Raw genomic sequence first — 17290 nt, 5'->3', positions numbered from 1 at the left:
TTCACCACATAAGTGATATCTACACCATGTGTTATAATATCAACCAAAGATATCTTTAACAATATGTTCTAGTGGATTCCATTTCTTGGTCTTGCATTCTAAAGATTTGTACCCTTATTTGTTGCAATTCAAACATTTTCCTTCAAGCTTGATTTTCTCTATGCATTCACTTTCTTTGTGTCCTTGCTTGTTACAACTATAGCATTTTCCATTGAATTTTGATATACCATTGCTCCAACACTTGTTTGATGTATGGCCTATCTTTACACAATGATTACAAGTATGTATTTATTAAGATGATTCACCTTCATCTATATAGCCTAATATTGCTTTGCCTTTGTGTCCAAATAGAGTTTTTTCATTTAATTGATTCATGTTTTTTTAATATTTCATCATCCTTTCATTGGTTTGCCTTTCAAAGCTGAGATCATTATGTAATCTTTCATTGTCCATCCTCAAGTTGATAAGTTCTTGATTTTCACAATTGACTTGACTTATCTAATCTACTTGCTAAAGGGATAGGTGTTGAATTTAATTATCCTTTTATTCTATCTATTTAGTTAGCAATTTATTCTCTTCATTTTCCTTTTCTTTTGTTCCATGTCTTCACACAATCTGACTGATTGAATTTCTCGTTCTCTTTTTAGATTTCTAACTTCTTGATGAAGAGTGAGACTTTTCTCAAGTAGGTCATTGATTGTTGCATCAACTTCATCTAAAATTTTGTCTTGGAAAATGTCTTCAATTCTTTCTTTTGTATAGAGATATCCATTCATCTATGCTACTAGGTCTTTTCTTCTTTTCAAGGATTGAGAGAGCTATTCATCTCAGATTGGTTTTGACATATGAGTAACAATATACTTAAGTCATTTACTTAGTTCATGCAAAACAAGTAATACATGTTGAGCATAAGTAGTTAGATAGTATATGCTGAGGGATAGATATTTAGTATGAACTGAGTAACTCATAAGTGCCAAGCTATTTAGATACTATGTGATTATTGGATGCCAAGTCATTCAGAGGCCAAGTTATATAATTGAAGTTTGTAATATCCCCGACAGGATATTTGCCTCTTAAACACCAAAATACTTAAAACTTCAAGGGTTTGGCAGACATTTCGTCAAACAATTAACTATCGAGCTCTAATGCCACTAAAATCCGTAAAAACACTTATTTGGAAACTATAAGACAATGCTCTACAAATTTACCAAACTACAATGATTAAATGATTAAGGAAATAATGACTCAATCGTTTTGCCAGATGTAATGGTAATACAACCTGAATCTCCGTGACCGAGAGCAATGATCCAACGGGTGCCTGAAATGCCCGACCCGTAGCACTTGTAAAGTGGCAAGTTACTTATCCTTTATTCAATGTAGTGTCTTGCAGGAAATAGAGAAATATGACTCTGCCAGACAGGAGAGGTTCTGATTCATCTTCCTCCACTATCGAGTGGGCCCTGTCAGCTCTAATACAACACCCCGATATTCTGTGCAAAGCCCAACAAGAGATCGATTCGGACGGAACCGACTGATGGAGGAATCCGACCTACCAAAGCTATTACACCAATCCTTCTTCTGCAGATTTCTTCTATACACCGACCTGCTTGTTGCCACCACACCACTCTAGATAAGTCGTTACTGCATTATCAAATATCGCCCACTCTTAGCCGGCGCATGTGCCAAACTATGGCGCAAGTTCATCTTGCTTGCTATTACGAAGTCTATCAACGGTGATAACAGCGTTATGTTGGTACAGGCAACGCAAGTAGGACAATCTATTCTGAACTTAAACAAAATATATATATCAGAGTAACAGAAGCTTTTCTTCGAGTTTAATCAGGTCGACGGCGGAAGCGTCGGCGGCGAGCATCCCGCATGGGAGGAGCGAGGCCATCTCTGAACTTTTGACCTACCACTGCAGCTAAAGCTTGTCCTTCCTCTCGCACATGGATGATCTGCCCTATGTCCGTGGTCTTAACAGCGTGCTGTCGTCGTACGATTTGTATGACTCCACAATTGCCGGTAGATCCAGTAGCGAGGCAGGAAACCTTTTGTTTCCGATCACAAGGCTTCCATTTCTTCCGTCGTCTGAGAAGCTGATATCGAGGAAGTTGTCGTGCGCCAAAGACGGATTTTCGTCCAGTACTCTGTTAATTCTCTCGGCTACCAAACAATGACGAAATAGAAGGGTCGTCTAAACCAGACGGCCCGAAACTTGCTTGCTGGAGATGTATCACTGCTTGTAATCCCTTTCAAAATTCGAACCCTCTGCCCTAATGATCAAATCCTTGCTTTACGTTAATTGAATCCACCCTCACTGATCCTTGCAAGAACCGCAACTTTGGCTTTAAGCCACAAATATTCACCCTGATGAAATGACTGCAGCGTCACCTCCAATCTGCGATAATTCGGATGATATCTCACACCCTCAAAATCGCGTTCCAATTGAGAGTTATCATTCTCAATGGCCAACTGTGATAATTGCCGAAACCCTAGGTTCCACAATGCACCTATGATTGAATCACAATCTGAAAATCAAAGAGAGATAACACAACCGCTTGATTCGAATGGAGCCCCGGGGTGCCTATTTATTCTTTTTCTCCATCCTCTCCAGAGACTTCTAGAATCTTTTTGATCTTATCCCTCAAGTGACTTTATTAAATACTCCAAGTAACTTTATTAAATACTAAAGTCACTTTATTAAATACAAGGTCATCTTTTAATATTTATTTATTTAATTAAAATAACTAATTAGTCGTCTTTGGACAACCATTAATTAAATTAATTAAATCGAACTGTCACCAAAAATTGGGGACATGACAGTCCGCCCTCCCTGAAATTGCTTGTCCCCAAGCAATGGCTGAACCATGAACCAATTAGTCTCCCTGGATCCCAAATGTAAATCTGTGTATCATCCCAATCCTCACCATACTCCCGTGGAGAAATCATCAATATCAAAAACTGAGAAACTGTACTCAATACCAAACAACTTGACAACTCTGATGAAATCATCTGAAAACCAACTGTAGATGTCAGTCGAAGAACCCATTCTGCGGAACTCAAGCCAACTGAAACATCAACTCTATCAAAACTCAAGCCCCCGTCAGAATGACACTTGCACCCAACTGCTCTGTAGATATGACAACAGCTACAGGTACCTGAATCATTGCCATCAAATCCAATCTCTGAAAAACTACTCCAGGTGTGTCGATGCTGCAAGCTGAGTAACTTGCTGGTACCAATTTTATTTTCAAAAGATGGTGCCAATCTATCCCCTAATGGATGATAAGAATCTGGAGCCAATCTACATCTGCGTGAAATAAAATCTTCTACCTCTGTGTCAAAAGAGAAATGATGAGCGTACCCTACCGTATAATGCCGGTAAGAACCTCCAAATTCTGCTGCTAGCTCATCATCACTAAACTGGTAATCAATATATGGCTCCAATCTCTGACTCCGAGTGACTGTAGGCTGGATAGGATCCCGTGCATTCTGCTCAACAAACCCTTCCTCGAGATCCCTGTGAGGTAGCATAGTAGAAAGGACCCCTATAATCTTCTCAACCAATCTGCAAATAACACTAGTATCATGGATGAGAACACCTTCTGTCACTTTATGCGAGTCCAAATGAACACATGCACTATCCAGCAAATATTCCATGAGCGGTTTAGTGCAGTAAAAATTATATGAGGAAACATTAACATACTCCCCTTTACACCACAACTGGTCCTCCTGTAAGGGTGGCATACTCAACTGTACCACACTGTCAACTATCTGAGTAGAATCAATCTAGAGACTTGACTCTACTGGTATCCCAAACTCATTAGGACCAACTTCTTCCAAACCCTGAACATGTGTGTCAGTCTCAACAATAAGCTCCTCAAAAGCAACTGTAGGGGTGTACTTACCGTCATCTACCTTAGTAGTCAAATGAACTGGGTCTGGGGCTGGTTTTGACCGCAAATGCTCCAACTCCACGGTCACCTCCTTCAACTGAAACTGCGACTTCTGTAGATCCCGCTGCGTGTCCTCTAACGCCTCAGTAGTCGCTATGAGCTCTTGGGAAAGCTCACTCACCTCCTCTTCATGATCCAAGAGTGCCTCATATGCTGTACTCCCCCACTCAACTAAGTGATCACGGTCGGCTACCAATCGTAAATAATCCTGCTTCAAAATCCAAACAGCTTCACGCAAGGCATGAATCTCTGCCAAAGAGAAGTAACCACCGCTTGGCTCATCCATCATAGAAGTACCCCAACCAGTGACAGCCAACAACTGACGAGTAGTATCAAAATGCTCACAAGCGATAGCAATGTCTCGCTCACTAACTTTCAACTGGCTAACCACATGATGGCTCTGGCTGAACTGTCTCCAACAATCTTCTTCTGGAGCTCTTAAAGGAGTATCCTCAATATTAACATCCATATCTCGTGAATCATTTCCAAGGTCCATATCAATATCCAATTTGTCAAAAATTGTAGTACTGCTGTCAAGCTCTTCTGTACCTAAAGAGACTGTCAAAGAAACTGTGTCTTCAAAACTGTCCATTTCATCCTCCTGGATGTCATCAAGGCCAAAATGATCCTGGGACTCATCCGTACACACTGGCAAATATGAAAAATCTTCAACACCTTTCAGCAAGGATGGTCGTCTGAAAATATGAACCAAACCCATCAATGGTGCATAAAAACTAATACCAACATCGGATGTTCTGCTGGCACAAGGAAAGATAACACCGTATATTCTGCTAATCAAATCCATGATAGTACTCAAACAATCATGGCTATCATAAAGTGCTAAAGATCTTCGGTTGACTGAATCCCAAATGCTGCTGAAACATTCCCGAATCCATATGCAAGAAACAACTGGTAACTCAAGCAAACTACTTACCTGAGTAATGTGACCAATACCAGCTAATTTCACATACCTGTCTGCCATTGTCCTTGTATTCTGGATGTGAATGCAAGATGAACTCGTAGCATTATCAGCAACCTCACATGATCCTTCTTCGGTCAAAAACTGAGTGCGAGATGAACTTAAGCTCAGCTCCATGTCGTGCTCATTCCTATGTCTCTCCCAGTCCTGTAATGCCAAAATTGCTCGAGTGTCCTCAAGCTCACAAGAAAGCTTGATAACTTCTTCTTCCTTCCTCCTCAAGGCATCTGAATAATCTTTGGCAAGGCTTAGAATATGGTTACGATCTGATAGAAGATGTAAATAGCTTAACTTCGTCGTTCCCATTCCTTCATCAATTGCATGTAAGTCACAGCAAGAAGAATTCGCCTGAACTCCCTTATATCTTCCTTGTAACTGAATCATCTGGATGTGCTCTTCTAACATCTCCCGCATCCTGTCATGATGAGATAAAGAAGCCACAATACTATCTTTGCTTACCTTCAGCTGGCTGGACAAATCATGTGTAGTACTGCCATTCTCATCCTCATGTGACGAAGCTTCTAACTGAGCCTGGTACTCTCTGTCAGCAAAATCATGAATGCTCGATGTCTGCTCATTTTCACCAGGTATCTCATTATCATGAACAATGACATCTTTATCATCATCTGAACTCACTTTGCTTGTCGGAACCAAACTACCTTGAGTATCTGAGACATCACCCTTGGAAAACTTGTATTTAATTGTCTCAACTTGAGTGTCAAGTTGACAGTTACTATCCATCAGCGTAATGTCCTTCACTGCTTCTTCCTGTGGCTGAACTGAAACCTCTAGCTGATTGCACACTTGTTCCTCAAACTCCTCATTAAGGTTCCTAGTAGCATCTCTCATTGTGTCTGTCAACGCTTCGTGAGAAGATTCGCCAAAACGAAATCCAGTTGATTTACTCACCTTAGCTGGGATGGACAACCTGTCAAGCATACGGCGGTGCTTAACCAACAGTTCGGACATGTTATGTTTGATCTTTCTGAGCTCATCCTGAATACCTGAATAGTCCTCCTTTCCACAATTCCGACTCTGAATACTCTGTCTATTACTTGTCCAAGATTGCGTCCTTGAAGACTTTGTGCTGTACCTTTCCATCTTGGTTGAAGTAGAGTGCTGATCACTCATATAATTCGGTTCTCACCCCACAGGATGGCAAGAAAACCGCTCTGATACCACTGTAATATCCCCGATAGGATATTTGCCTCTTAAACACCAAAATACTTAAAACTTCAAGGGTTTGGCAGACATTTCGTCAAACAATTAACAATCGAGCTCTAATGCCACTAAAATCCGTAAAAACACTTATTTGGAAACTATAAGACAATGCTCTACAAATTTACCAAACTACAATGATTAAATGATTAAGGAAATAATGACTCAATCGTTTTGCCAGATGTAATGGTAATACAACCTGAATCTCCGTGACCGAGAGCAATGATCCAACGGGTGCCTGAAATGCCCGACCCGTAGCACTTGTAAAGTGGCAAGTTACTTATCCTTTATTCAATGTAGTGTCTTGCAGGAAATAGAGAAATATGACTCTGCCAGACAGGAGAGGTTCTGATTCATCTTCCTCCACTATCGAGTGGGCCCTGTCAGCTCTAATACAACACCCCGATATTCTGTGCAAAGCCCAACAAGAGATCGATTCGGACGGAACTGACTGATGGAGGAATCCGACCTACCAAAGCTATTACACCAATCCTTCTTCTGCAGATTTCTTCTATACACCGACCTGCTTGTTGCCACCACACCACTCCAGATAAGTCGTTACTACATTATCAAATATTGCCCACTCTTAGCCGGCGCATGTGCCAAACTATGGCGCAAGTTCATCTTGCTTGCTATTACGAAGTCTATCAACGGTGATAACAGCGTTATGTTGGTACAGGCAACGCAAGTAGGACAATCTATTCTGAACTTAAACAAAATATATATATCATAGTAACAGAAGCTTTTCTTCGAGTTTAATCAGGTCGACGGCGGAAGCGTCGGCGGCGAGCATCCCACATGGGAGGAGCGAGGCCATCTCTAAACTTTTGACCTACCACTGCAGCTGAAGCTTGTCCTTCCTCTCGCACATGGATGATCTGCCCTATGTCCGCGGTCTTAACAGCGTGCTGTCGTCGTACGATTTGTATGACTCCACAATTGCCGGTAGATCCAGTAGCGAGGCAGGAAACCTTTTGTTTCCGATCACAAGGCTGCCATTTCTTCCGTCGTCTGAGAAGCTGATATCGAGGAAGTTGTCATGCGCCAAAGACGGATTTTCGTCCAGTACTCTGTTAATTCTCTCGGCTACCAAACAATGACGGAATAGAAGGGTCGTCTAAACCAGACGGCCCGAAACTTGCTTGCTGGAGATGTATCACTGCTTGTAATCCCTTTCAAAATTCGAACCCTCTGCCTTGATGATCAAATCCTTGCTTTACGTTAATTGAATCCACCCTCACTGATCCTTGCAAGAACCGCAACTTTGGCTTTAAGCCACAAATATTCACCCTGATGAAATGACTGCAGCATCACCTCCAATCTGCGATAATTCGGATGATATCTCACACCCTCAAAATCGCGTACCAATTGAGAGTTATCGTTCTCAATGGCCAACTGTGACAATTGCCGAAACCCTAGGTTCCACAATGCACCTGTGATTGAATCACAATCTGAAAATCAAAGAGAGATAACACAACCGCTTGATTCGAATGGAGCCCCGGGGTGCCTATTTATTCTTTTTCTCCATCCTCTCCAGAGACTTCTAGAATCTTTTTGATCTTATCCCTCAAGTGACTTTATTAAATACTCCAAGTAACTTTATTAAATACTAAAGTCACTTTATTAAATACAAGGTCATCTTTTAATATTTATTTATTTAATTAAAATAACTAATTAGTCGTCTTTGGACAACCATTAATTAAATTAATTAAATCGAACTGTCACCAAAAATTGGGGACATGACAAAGTTGTAGTTGATGCTAAGCATTAGGGGCTTGAAGTGTCGAGTTACACAATTTTGATGTAGTTGTTTGTAATGGCATAAAATTCTATGTAAACCTTTTTTGCACTGACTTAACGATTGTTTTATGATCTTTGATGATAAGGATGAATCTTAATTGTGAATACATATGCATTACATGCATTCAATCATAAAAAGGGAAAGATTTATTGATATTATGGGTGAATCACAATCATTGATTTATACCTAACCCTATGTCACCTAGATCTTCTTAAGGAGGACACACCCTAAACTTTTTAATGAATGCTCAAGGAGAATTGAAGAGAGTTTTCGTGTGTAAAAAAAGCATTCATGGTGATTAAGGAGTTATAATTTGCGTTACATTGCAGAATCGGCTAGAGGAGAACAGAGGAAAGAATTCAAAAGACAACAAAGATACATCTGATAAAAAAGGATCAAGTACAAATTAGTAAAAAGGTGATTTGACATCAAGCAACATAGTGCTAACCATAGGATCATTGTTGAGACATTTTAATAGGTTAATCACTTAAATCTCTTAATAGAGTAGTCCTAACATGCTGTTGTAAATCCTTTACAAGGTGCTTACTTCATTATAAGTTAAAGTCCTCTTAGTAGGCACACTTCTAAAAGGGTGTTGAAATCCTTTAATAGGGCAAGATCTAACAATCTTGTAAGCCTTTAATTGGGTAGACCTTTTATAGGGTAGATCATGTTTTATGATCAAACATTGTAACCTTCATTGGATACACTTTATTACTATAGTAGTGAAGATTTGTGGGTGTCTTCCTCACCCTATTTTTACCTTCCCCTTGGAGGGTTTTTAACCAAATATCTTATGTCATACATGTGTTGAATATTTTACTTTCATGCTATGGATATATATGCTTAATTTGGTATTTTAGTTTATATGCATCAATTGTGAGATGGATGTGTGGTGAATGACTTTGAGGTTGAAATTTTTAAGTACTAATTCACCCCCCCTTAGAGTTTACTTCCCTATTATATTTCTAACAATTGGTATTAGAGCTTAGTTCTCTAGAAAGTAAAGCTTTGTAGCTTTGAGGAAAAATCTTGAAGATGGAAGTCTATAAGTTGCAAAAGATTGTTGAGAACTAGATAATTGAAATACAACTTGCCCTACATCAACTGAATGAAGAAATAGATCAGTTAGAGAAATCATTGAAAAGAAGGAAGGAAACTGGTATTTCAGAGAATGACACACAATACTAATAAATTGACACTCTGAATTATTTGTAGACAGAAAGACCAATGAATTTGATGCAAAAGTTATAGATCTGATGACAAAGAATGGAATGCTAACTAAAAAGGTCAAAAATCTTAAGAGAGAATAAGAAGTCCAATCAGTATTACTATGTGAGGTGATCGAGTAGAAAAAGAAAGATAAAGAGGACAAAGTCATGATTAAAGATAACAAAAGGATTTTGACCAAAAAATTGGAAGAGAAAATATTAGAGATAAGTAGGATTTCTAACATGAAATTGGAAACTTTGAGTCAAATGATGATTGCAAATCATGAACTGAATGCCAAGGATATTGAGATCACAACACTGAAGTTTCAGAATGAACAATGGAGAAATGATTTGAAAAGAGAAAATTAGTTTGCTAAAAATTTCAACAGACCTATTGAAGCCATCAAGTACTTTAAGAAATTGATAAGATCCCCTAGATCCAACAGTGAAACTTTTGGATTGGATTACGATAGTACTAAAGAAGGAGAATCATCCAAAAGCGGTGAAGAAAGAAGTAAGAAAGGTAAGAACTCCAAACCTACTTATCATAGTTGTGGTAAGATAGGTCATACTACTAACATTTGCATGAGCAAGACTACAAATCAGAATCCTGAGCTGAAGCTCATTGGTCATTATCACAAATGCAACAAACAAGGATAACAGGCACATGAATGTAGAACCAAGACCATAAGCACACAAAGATTTGAAGGATACTACTATAACTATCAGAAGTATGGACATAGAGAATATGAGTGCAAATCCAAGCCTAAATGGTCATCAAACAAGCATACAAAGGCAAAGCACAATGAAAAATCTTATAATTGGGATTATAATACTAGGTATAGTTGTCACTATTGTCAAGAGTATGGACATGTTTCTAAAAATTCAATAAGAACACATTTTAGAAGTGACTACAAAAGATGGTTGAGTCAAACCATATGTTTTAGCTGTTTGAATACTGGTCACATAAGCAAAAATTGTCCAAAAAGGTCAAAGGAACCAAGCAGTGAGTTCAATAAAGGCAAAGGAAAGGCAGATGTTGAGAATGTTAGAGATGAGATAAGCAAGACATGGAAGAGAAAGGAAGATTGCAACACATCAAGTTCAGATGGGATCACTTCACCCAATGGGTTAGGTGATCACACCACCTTCAATTAAGTAATCAAGAGGTATGTGTGGGACTAATATTTAAAAGATAGACTATACATCAGTTCTAAGGATATAGTTATGAAAATATTATATTTGCATGAAGAAAGATGCAAAGTGTTGTTAAGAATCTAGAAGAAATATTTAAGTTTTGCTAGTTTTCATGTTACTACAAGCATGAAAAATTTCACTATGGTTGCCAAGTAACTTGAGGGGCTGTAATCATCAGTATTGAATGGGCTTTGGTTGAAGGTAGATATATGAGTATCTAATTCAATTGGGTCATTGGTGTTATGCTTAGAAGTTAGAGAATTGTTGGTTTCAACTGGGATATCCTCATATGCCTTTTCATTGTTCAAAACATCCATAGTCTTACATGTAGGTACCGTGGTACTAGGAGGACCTATTTCATAATGGTTTAAATCCAAGCCCCAAACTAGGAGGTCATCCTTTTGTAGTGATAGGTTCAATGATTTCTTGTTTTTGATATCCAAGACTACTATAGCCAGCATAGCCTTGTTTCTACATGATAGTAAACCCAAGTCTATACTTGCTAGGAGATATCAAAGTGGGTTCTCATTCTGCTTTTGCTTTCTCAATACATACAGATGTATTCTCATTGATAGAAGCGATACTTTGTGTACTGATCTTTGAGTGTTGGTCTTGCAATAGTTGTGATGTACCATAAGATAGGGGAGAAAGTGGCAACTCCCTTATGTGGGATACATGAGACATAAAGTATTCTCCACACCCATTGTCTTCAATATTCATCTTTTCCTTAGCCTTACCAAGGAGTATATCAGCATCCAAATACTTAGAGGAATTTGTGGGTTGTGCTTGATTGTTTGCTGGGACTTGGTATGTAGTAGCATCTCTCAGATTAGCACAAAACTGGAAAGGATATGGATCACTAGGGATGGTAACCTCCATGTTATTATAGGAAAACTTCAAACATTGATGATATGTAGAGGGTATTGCTTTCATAGTATGAAGCCAAGGGCATCCTAGTATCATGTTGCAATTCATTTCTATATCTAGGACATGGAATAATGTGTCTTTAGTAGTTGGGCCAACTCTGATAGGTAATGTGATGATGCCCTAGGAGAAGCATTCACCATCATCATAAGATTTTATTGTGATTCTTCAAGAGGGATCCACATCATCTTTAGAATAACCCAAACCTTTGATAACCTTAAGAGTGCATATGTTCAATCCTGCTCCTCCATCTATTAAGACACATCTAACTTTGGCATTATGGATGAAGACTTCGAGATGAAGGGGATCATTGTGATTAGGTTTGTCCTTAAAAATATCCTGAGGGGAAAAGGTGATATGTTGTGAGGTAGATAGGTTTCCAACCATGGATAGGAAATGGGAAACATCCATGTTATCTGGGACTATTGAATCTTTAAGGGCTTGCTCCAAGATCTTCTAGTGTTGGGGAGATGCATGCAGTAAGTCCAAGATGGATATTTGTGCAGAGATCTTGTCGAGCTATTCAACAAGGCTATAATCAGATGAAGTAGGAGTAGTAGGTCTACTAGGGGGTGTAGGTCTAGTAGAAGCAGTAGGTCTAGAAGGAGCTCCAGGTAGAGTGATCTTGGTATGGCATGTAGTGACAATGCAATGAGAGTCTTCATCCTTTAAGGTGAATGTGGATATGCAGGAATCAAACTCATTGAAATAGTTGATAGTGTAGTCATATCCCATGCACGTGTAATTCACATTAGGTTGTGAGTTTGAGTTTGAACTGGAGGGCTTCTCTTTGTTGTGATTACCTAAAGGATCTTTGAATATAGTGTGGTTAGAGTTGGATGCTAATAGTGATGGATCAACCATGATTACACTATCATCAATAAGGTCTTCTATTGCATGTTTCAATTGGAAGCATGATGATGTTTTATGTCCTTTGGTGCGATGGTAATCACAATACTTTTTTTCATCCCACTAATTGGCTTTAGTCAATGGTTCATCTTTGATTGGGGGTAACTGTAGGAAGTTATTACTTAGTAACTATTGCAATGCAGTCTCAAGAGGTATCCCCAATGGTGTGAATTTTCTATCCTTGGTTCTAGGATGTCTTTGAGGTTTGTCTTGCGTGGAAGTCTCAATCTTCTATTGTTGAGGTGTTGTTTGATTAGAAGTTTGTGAATTTGTAGGGTTAGCACCTTTCAAAGTCAATTGAGGTTGTGCTGTGCTAATTGTGCAAGCATCCACAATGCCATCATTAGTCACATTCTTTTTTTTGGAGAAAAATTTTGGTTTGTAATTAGATGAGTTGGTGCTTGTGTTTTCTTTATTTATCTTGAGGATTCCCTTATGGATAAGAGCATCTTTAATACTAGCCCCCTTTTTCATTAGTTTAGAAATGGTGCTTGAACTCTTGATTTTGAGTTCATACATCAAGTCTGGGACTAAGTTTTCAATGCACAAGTTAACTTGTTGTTCTTCTGGAATGTCTAGTGAACATTGACTAACTAAACTTCTCCAACAAAGTAAGAATGTGATGAATGGCTCTCCTACCTTTTGTTTAGTTGAGCACAAATCAGAAAGTGTCACTTCATTCATAATGTTAAAGGAAAAGTGGGAGATGAACTTGTTTGCTAGTTCTGACCAAGATTTGATATTACTAGGAAGTTTGGAGTACTATTCAAGTGTGGGCCCACCTAGAGAACGAGGGAATAATCTCATGAGGTAAGTGGGATCATCACTAAGTTTGGTACATGAAGCATAAAATTCTCTAATATGATCAACAGGGTTGCCTTTTCCTCGGTATTTTTCAAACCTTGGAGCCTCAAAGTGTTTTGGGAATGGAGGCATATATAGACTTTTATCAAATGGATTAGGATGTAGGTCCCTTTCTGTATAGAGAGCCTATTTCTTTTGGACTCCTAATGCCTCGACTTGTTTGGAAAGTTGTTTGAATTGTTGTAATAGTTCTTCATTAGGGTTTTGCATGATAGTCTTCCTTTCAAGTCCTTTGTGCCTATGAGTAGACCGTTTGATGTGGTGAGAGCTATGTCTACTCGTTTCTGACATTTTTGTGTCTAATGAGTCTGGTGATGTGTCACTAGGTGGAGGAGGTATGTTGGCACCTTGAAGATAGAAGGGACCTTTTTTTTGGGGTTCTTGTTGTGGTATTTGATATGGCACTTTTTGCGAGATTGACTACGATTATTGTACCATGTATTGTTGTTGTGCCATGTGTTGTTGTTGTGTCATGTGTGGAAATTGTTGTTGCAATATCTCTATCAGTTGTATGTGAGACCATCTATGTGATTGTTGTTGTAGAGGTATCTATTGAGGTTGTTGTGACACATGTTGTTGTTGTAATAAATGTTGTTGGTATGCAATTTGTTGCTCAAGGTGTCTTTGATATTCCATTTGTTGTTTGAGTTCTTCTTGTTATTTAGCAAATATGGTTTACTTTTGTTGAAATTTCTATTGAAATTATCATTGATAAATTATGTGTAAGTCAAGTGGGTTCACATGGGACTGCGTATTAGGAATGTTGGATGTTTGCCCCACTTGAGGTTGTTGTTGTTGTGGTTTACGTTGTTGTTGATATGTGGGATGTGCATTAAGTGGATGTAGACTTGGTTGAGGGTTGGAAGTGTTAAGTCCTTGTACCACCATAGGTTGATGTTGTTGGGGTAGTTGGTTATGTCCTTGAGAAGTGATTGTCATGTTGGTATTGTTGTTTTGGCTCCTTTGTGTTTTGGAGGGTTCTCCGTGGGACATCATATTGACTGGACAATGAGGTGCATTTCTTTTGGGAATAGGTGTAATGTCAATAAGACTTTTCCTTTGTGCATCAATAGGGATTGCTGTGTTTGATGTTTCACATAGTGTACTTGTGCGAGGCTCCATAATATTTGATGTCATAACACTTGGTAGAGTTAGGAGCAAAGGTGCACTTTTTTGATTTGTCTCCAAAGGAGGTATGTCTAGCATCCCTAGAGCACAAGTCCCTTTAGGTGCATCTTGTTGTTGCATCATGTGACTAAAATCAAGTCTTAATGTTCTCTTGGGATATTTAGGGAGAGTCTTGTTTACCTTCATTGTTTGTGGTTTATCAAACAAGGGATTAATGTTGATGTGCTCAAATGTACTTTGAAGGATTTTGATTGTTGGTTCTTGATGGACCTTATAGGTGCCATTATTGCATTTGAAAACTCCAAAGGTTTCTTTCCATTACCTAAGTCCAAATTGATCATGGGTTGTATGTTTTCAATTGTTGAGTTGGTTTGATTTTTGGACTTAGGACCTTCCATGTTTGGGTTGAGTTTTAACAATTTCTTGGGCTGCCAAAAGTTTGAAGTTTTTGTAGAAATTTTTATCTTGACATGCCCTAGCCATTTCTTCATCAGTGATGCCATAATCAATGTCAGAGTCATCATTGAGGTGTACAATACCTTATTGTATGTTTGATGTGTTAGGGTGGAAGGTACTTGTGTTAGGTTGGTTGAATTCAAAGGAATGTGATTGTTCCTGTTTAGGTGTGGTTGGTACACTGCCACCTCTAGGTGGTATCAACATGAATATAGGTTCAAAGTTAGGACTCCACTGAACCATCCCATGTGTGGGGGAAGTTTTTGGAGGAAATATCATGGTAGGTGCATTGTTTAAGGTTTGTTGCATCATAGCTTGATTATGGTGCTCCTATTGATACATGTAAGGGGTCTGCAAGTAAAGGTTGTGATGCCTTGATTTGTTCTTCGTCAATGGTTTGTTGGGTTTTATTGCTCTTCTTCTATCTTGGATGAGGTTTTGGTTGTGCTTGTGCCTCAGAAAAAAAAGGTTGATAAAGTTCCTCAGGTCTCTGGGCTGTTTGTGTCCTAGTAAGTGCTAGCATGATACCTAAGAATGCAAATGAAATGCAAATTTTGAGTGTTTTGAGTGATTTAGAGTGTTTCCTAAGGTCTTGGGATGCAATGCAAGGTGTGGAAGTGTAGATTAGGGTTCTATAACCTAGAATGAAACACCCAATTACCAAGTGCATCCTAAAAACACCAATTGCACACTTGAAGTGTGAAGTTGGTAAAACAGGGTTGCGATTGGTAAAATAGGGTTGCAGTTGGTAAAAGAGGTCAAAACTTGATAACTAAGATGTGGGTATGCAAGATATGAGTGTTTTTAGGATTTTTAAGTGTTTAGGGATGTTATGAAACATGAGGAAATAATAAATGACCTAGGGTTTTGACATGCAAAGTGAAAATATGCTAGGGATATTATGCAAATGCGAAGGCAAGGTGCCATTTTGAAGTTTGACTAGAGGGGATGGAAATGACACTAAGGTATGCAAAATGACAATTAGGGTTATATTTTGGACTTGGTAAGGATGCCAAACGTTGATGGATACAAGGTAGACTATGAAAGGGGTGTTTTTCAAGGGTTGATAATGATGTTTGGGATATGCAAAATGAGGGTAAATGATCAAGAAGTCAATTTGGTTGATGGACAATTTGATAGGGTTTGATAGTGAAAATGATGCTAAGGTTTGAACCATGCAAGATGAAGGGGATTTACCACTAGGGTAAGACAAAATGACATTTAGGAATATTATTATGCTGATGATAGAGTTATATGCAAGGTTTTGAACTTGGGTGAAATCTTTACAAGGTATTAACCTAAGAGTTTAACGTTATGACAATAGACTTTGGATCTTGACCAAAAAAAGACAAAAAGTGATAAGATCAAAATGACAAAGCCAAATCTACCTTTACATAGGTAGTTTTTGACCAAAGAAAATGATAAGAGAAAATGATAAAATGACCATGGTCAAAATCCATCATCCGTTGACACAATGTAATACTCTAGAGTTCATACTTTTGTTTAGATTTTTGACTAATTACCAAGGTTTTAGGGGTTCAAAATGATGTTTCAAGGACTTGAAATGGTGGTTATTCTGAGAGGATATGAAATATGGATAATTCCTATGATGAAAAATGGGATTTTGGGTGCAAGATGTAGTTTTGGGTCAAGTGCAGAATGGGGAGGTACAGAGGCCCCTAGATGTAGTTTTGGGATCCTAAAGTGCAGTTTGGGGGCCCAAAATGGTCATGCAGGTGCCCAAGTGCACCCTAAAAATGAAAAGTGTGCTCAAAAAATACCAAATGCATAATTGACACACTTGGAGCTAGTTTGGGCACAATTGATAGTTTTTGGGTGCAGTTGGTAAGTCAGGATGAAGGTTTCCTAATTCTGAGTGATATGGTTGCCAAACTGGTATGATAGGAAGCTAAGATGTTGGGGTTGCTATTATGATGGGTTGGGAGATGTAGAATAGAGGTTATGACCTAAGGAATGATGTCCTAAGTGAAGGAAATGAAGACTAGGTGATGCAGAATGCAGATCCAGGCAAGCTAATGCAAGGGGAGCTAACCAGGTACCTAAAGACATAGTTGAAGCCTGAAAATGTTATCTTGAATCCAAAATTGGGTTTGAGGACTACCAAGTGCACCCAAATAGTGCAGACTATGTCAATGATGCAATTGGTAGTTTCAAGACGCAGTTTGTAAACTGGGCTGAAACTAAGGCAATTTTGGGAGCTATATTTTTCAGATTGATGTTATAGAGAGGTAAGCAATAGGGGAAAATGTTAAGACCAATATGAAGGTTCAAAATGATACTTATGACACCTAGAATGATTGTTTAAATGGTCAATATGAAGGTTGGGTATGCAAAGATGTAAAATGGAGATGCAAATTGCTGATTTTGAGATGGGAATGTAAAACTAAGGGAGGTAAACTAAACCCAAATGGATGCAATATGAAAGGTAATGGATACTAAATGAGGACTAAAAGGTGAAATATGAAGTCCATATGATGCAAGAATGAGGCCTAGACTAGGGTGAATGCAAGTGGAGTTTATGCAAGAATAAAATCTACATTTTGCCAAGCACATTTAGGATCACAAATTGCCATGTTTTCTAAGGTTTGAATGTGTTGAACCAAAGTTTGCAAACTTTGGACAA

At 38.5% G+C, this 17290-nt stretch overlaps 2 pseudogenes; both read right to left on the bottom strand.

Annotated features, from left to right (window-relative positions):
* Positions 1-1835: 1835 nt before the first annotated feature.
* LOC149575156 (transcription initiation factor TFIID subunit 7 pseudogene) lies at positions 1836-5907 on the bottom strand (annotated as a pseudogene).
* A 1004-nt stretch (positions 5908-6911) lies between these two features.
* On the bottom strand, positions 6912-13005 carry LOC149575155 (transcription initiation factor TFIID subunit 7-like; annotated as a pseudogene).
* Positions 13006-17290: the final 4285 nt, after the last annotated feature.

Source organism: Cupressus sempervirens, chromosome 2 (assembly GCF_028749045.1).
Source record: "Cupressus sempervirens isolate cs-2001-9-10 chromosome 2, ASM2874904v1, whole genome shotgun sequence".
Taxonomy (NCBI): domain Eukaryota; kingdom Viridiplantae; phylum Streptophyta; class Pinopsida; order Cupressales; family Cupressaceae; genus Cupressus; species Cupressus sempervirens.
The sequence above is the reverse complement of the archived record's forward strand: the minus strand, read 5'-3'. Positions and strand labels throughout refer to the sequence as shown.